The sequence below is a fragment of the Capsicum annuum genome, unplaced genomic scaffold, assembly GCF_002878395.1.
Source record: "Capsicum annuum cultivar UCD-10X-F1 unplaced genomic scaffold, UCD10Xv1.1 ctg4635, whole genome shotgun sequence".
Classification (NCBI taxonomy): domain Eukaryota; kingdom Viridiplantae; phylum Streptophyta; class Magnoliopsida; order Solanales; family Solanaceae; genus Capsicum; species Capsicum annuum.
The window spans coordinates 390,575-396,004 of NW_025853913.1; positions in this window are offsets into that span (position 1 = coordinate 390,575).

Consider the following 5,430-nt stretch of genomic DNA (forward strand, 5'->3'; position numbering starts at 1 on the left):
AGATTACTGAGTTTTCCTGAGTTATGAGACTAACTAAATTCCATGGATCATGGCTTGACTGAGAGTATCTTGAAAACATGACACTGATTCTAGTCACCCAGCTAAATTTTTGGGTACAAATACCCCCAGGACTCGATGGGAAGAAACTGACAAAGCATGACTTTCTTGAATACATGACCACATCAACAATCCAAAATATAATAAGTTGGAGAATTCATGAAGTACAAGTTCTAATGGACCAAAATGGACACACATATATCCATAACTCATTGACTAAGACATTTCATCAAACACTTGACATGCATGAACTTGTACATGAATGGAGATTTCATATTATTAAACTAGTATGACACTTTTCCTTCACATAGGCATTTAATCAACCACATGGGGAGCATGTTTTGGTTATACAATCATCAACACATCTAATAATCATGGATATATCAATCAACTTGTAAATTAAAGGGGTTTATCATGGTTATTATGCAAATCTTCATATACTAGGGTCAATCATTTAAAAAATGTAATTTAAAACATGAATCAAAACCCCACAACATCATGAACATGAATTTCAATTCTATTTAAATCATGAACATTCATAAATATACAAATCTTGTATTTTGAAAAGAGATTCTTGAGCTTCATGGGCGAAAGGGACCCATGAATCAACACATGACATACCTAGGTTGTGAGTTTCTTGGAGTTTTTGGACTTGAAGAACTTAAATTTTTTAGTTTCTTGAAGAAGGATTTGGATTTAGTTCTTGGGGATTATCTTTGAGAGAAAACACTAATTTGATGTTGTAGATGGATAATGAACTTATGAGCCTTGATCTGATATAACTAGGTATTAGAAAGGGTGGTAAAAGACTAAAAAGCCCCTTTTAAAACAACTTAAAATAACTGAACGAAATATGCGACGGTGGATGCAAGGTCTATCGCTGGGTCGATGGTCCGTTGGTCCTGACCATCGCACCTGGGCAGAATAGGGGTTCACTGTCTTTCCTACGACGACTTGGACGATGGTCCGTCGCTAGCTCGATGGTCCATCGGCCTGAGCCGTCACCCTTAGGCAGAATGTGGTCTCACTACCTCTGCTGCGATGGCTTGGGCGATGGTCCGTCGCTAGCTCGGCGGTCTATCAGCTCTCATCATCGCACCTGGACAGTTTTGACTACTTCCTGTATTTCAGCCATAACTTTCTCTTTCGATGTCGAATTTTGATGAAATGGGTATCGATGGAAAGCTTATTCAATTTACCACTCAACAAAAAATGAAAATATTAAAAATTCCATGTGTAAAAATGTGGATTCATTTTGCAAAGCAAGTTTCTAACATTCTTGGGATGATTTCAAGCTAGGTAAAAGTATGAGGTATTACACAAATAGAACATCCTGAGGAGTAGGTCTAGGATAATAAAACATCTTTTGGGTAGGCTTTCTAGAAAATTTATCTGAGATCTTACTCAACAGGAGTAACATGCCCACCATTGTCTCCTGCAAAATTTTCATCATGGATAGAATTTATCTTTAACCCACGAAATTTTTCTTCTAGTAACTTTTTGATATTATCCAAGTCGCTAGATAACTTGACATCTTTGATTTCAGCGGGAGGTTGGATAGTAGGACTAGCCAGGACCTCAAAGTCCTTAAGTTTAAGGTCTAGTTGCTTAGTATTACTAAGCTCTATCCTTTTTAAATCAGATCGGACCTTATCAATTTTCTCATGGAGAGAAATTATTTGCTCTCCCAAGATGCTAATATAATAATTAGCATAGTTATGCTGTTTTAGCATTGTATTAACATTTTGAGCAGTTATTACGGCAGTATCATTATCAATCAGCTTAGCAAAAACTGTAAAATGAACTACCTTGTTGTCTTTTTTGATTTGAAAGGACTGCTGTGGAAGGAATACTGAAGTAGTAGTTTCTCCAGTAGGTAATTTAAACTCCCTAGCTAGCATGGAAATGTAATTATCCACATATCTAGCCATAAACCAGGGCACAAAAGTAATTATTTTACTATGCACAGAAAGATCTACATAGAATTCATCCTGGAAAGCAATTTTTTCTTCTTTGCTAAAGTTTTGAAAAAACCATGTTCGGAACAGTTCCCATCTAGGTTTATAGAATTCTTCAAAAATTCTTTTTCTTGCCAGAGATCCTAGACTAAAATCAATTTGGTTGTGATTCATTTTAAAACAGTTGGAAATTCCATTTCGGACTTAGTTGGATCCATATCAGGGATTGCAGTAACAATATTATCACTATCAATCCTGATGTTGTTCATTCTAGTGCTTTCTCTAATCTTAGATTTAAAAGCTTTAAAGGGAGGTCTAACAATATAATCAACAGGAGATATGTATGAAGATGTTGATCTTGTTAATCTCGATGATGTTGCAACACACAAATCATCAGCTCTATTTAATAGAGGTAATGAATCAAAAATTTGATTCGAACAGTACCATCAGCGGATTGTTCTACCTCTGAAATCTCCTCATTGAGATCAGTTTAAGGAGGAGCTGCATCCTCAAGGATCCATTCTTTTAGGAAATCAATTTCATCCCATTTTATAGGACGTCTAGTAACAACTTTTGACCTACAAAAAATTATTTTCATTAAAATAGTTTTAATTTTGAAATCCATCATTCTACACATTGGATTTAGAATATGAAGAGGTTTATAATATATCCTATAACAAATACATATAACCTCAGTACTAGGCATGTAATCTTATCCATGCAATTTGATACTCAAAATTAATGCATCCAAAGAATTCTCATCAGTGAGAGATATCTGCAAATTTGGATAAGCATTAAAATATACTGGGCCATAAGCCAAATTTGTTTGGACTGTTCCAATAAGAGACTTCTTCCTTTTTTTATTTCTGCCATCTCTTAAAGCTGCAACAAAGCTTTCAGGAAAACCTCTCAGAGTTAGTGGTTTAAATGCAACTTGAATTAAACCAATATGCATAAACTTACATGTTTCACGATATGGAGCAAAATTACTTTCAGATAATAATTTGAAAGTAGCATGATCACTATCCACTGTAAGTGTCTCTTCAGTTGTTTTAACAACTTGTTTGAGACCTAAAGTCTCAAAAGTTCCCATTTGGTACGACTTTTTGGGTGGTACTTTTGGGATCGTCTACTTATTAAGAAGATCCAAGTGCTGAGGAATATCATACTCCTCTTTTTTATTGTTTTTCACAGTATTTTTCTTTCTGATGATATTCATTAGGAATGATGTGTTAAACATATAACAGTTATGTATACAAGTATTCCCTGGCTCTGATACCATAATAACTGTTATAATAATAAACACACTCTCTTTCTCTCTTTCTATATATATATAGAGAGAGATAATATTTAAATTACAAAAGAGACAAGTTTGAAATAGTAATAGTATATTTAATTATGAGTTACTAGTTATTAAGATAATGTATTCAAAGTCAAATACTTAATCTTTCAATTCAAAATTTTTATTACGAGATTTTTAAATTTATCTTAAAATATTTTTTCATTTTGTCCTAAAAGCTGCTGCGTGGCTATTTTAATATGTTGCCACTTGGCATCTTGTCTTGTTTTAGTTTTGCTTTTACATATATATAGAATTTGTTTTCTTTGTCTATTCCAACGTGGAACTCTATAATTGGTTATATATTGATGTTGTCATTTGATTTTTCAGTATTTTTTTGGGGGGTGTTTCCCTATTCCTTTGGGTTCATATGCTGATATATTTTATTTGTTTTAATTTATTTGACTTATTTAATATGACCCAAAATTTTAAAAATTAAAAGAGAATTTTAAATTTTGTGGTCATAAATTAAAGATATGTCAATGGATAAAAATGTCTTTTAATCTTGTGGTATAAATATATCATGTGGATGGTTGAAATTAAAAAAATTGAGAAAAAGGAAATAAATATCTTTTTTTAACGGACTAAAAAGAAAAATAGTCCAAATAAATTGAAATGGGGGAGTAATAAAATCTTAATTGCTTGGTTGGGCACATGAACTCTCACTTGTTGGTGAGAATTTATCCCCCACCATTTAATCTCCTGCCCCATTTTTTTTTAAAACGAGAAAGTAATAAATAATCTTTTACATAACAAGACAATATTAATAGTTTTTTTTTGTATTTATATAAATCGACTTTTACATAATTAAGAAATTATATTAAATTATTATTAGTTAATCAAGGGTAATATAATGAAAATACTTCTTACTTTTGTTGAGAAAACTAAATTATAAAGAGTGTGCAGAAGCTAAACACATCACAAAATATGAATTAGAGGGAATATTAGATTACTCATTGCATTTTATGTCGGATGGTAAAGTAAAAATACTTCTTACTTTCTAAAGGTAAATGTAAAGAGATACATACTAAATGTGCTACTAAATTATTTTAACTACGCAATAAAAAAAAATAGATACAAATTTTACCTCTATAATTATAAATCTAAAATTTGGGCCTAGGCTTAGCAGGGCTTCATGAAACTAGTATATATATATATATATATATATATATATGTAAATAAGGATCTCAATTTTTTGGTAGTTCTTACAAGGACATTTTTGATAGTTCACTTCTTTGATCAAGTGAATTAAGTTATCACACATGACAATTAATGGTATCTTTTGTTAGATTTTTTTTTATTTTTTCCCTTATTCTTTTTGTTAAGATAATTTTCACTTGTGTGTTTGTAATTGATCTTTTCTTGCCACTTAATAGTTTGCCTTTTAATTAAAACTTACTTCATTTTTATCAACAATCGCTAGCTCAGAAGAATATTTTGAATATAACTTTTAATACCAACTTAAAAATTAATAATTTTCAATTGCACTTTTATAGTTCTTTTGATATTTGTTCAATTCTTTAAAAAAAAAAAGTAATAAATAAAGTAAATAATAAATAGCACATTTTTATTGTTTTTCTTAGTTGACATAGAAAAAGATAAACAAAAATTAAAGTAGGACTAACAAAATATTCTTTCAAGGGGTATGTAAAAAATAAACACGACAAGTAAATAGATCAGATGAAATGATTTATTAATATAATTTATATTATTTAATATCTTTTATTAAGTTAATTGTGTACAAGCTCTAAATTAATATTTTGACTATTATTATATATACCTGAAGTCATTGAAATAACTTGTTGTATAAATATAAATAATGAAAAAAAAAAAAATTTTGAAAAAGCTCTTGCCACATAAAATTATGAGTTAAATTAAAACTCAATAAGTATTAAAACAAATTTATTTCTATCTATAACTAAGAAATTAAGTACCCACATATTCATAAAAATATCAATATTTTTTTATTTATGATCATCGTCGAATTCTAATTATTAACATATGGGGTTATTTTATTATTGAATTACTTGTTCTCTTTTGATATATTCTAATTCTTCATTAATACTTTCTTCCACA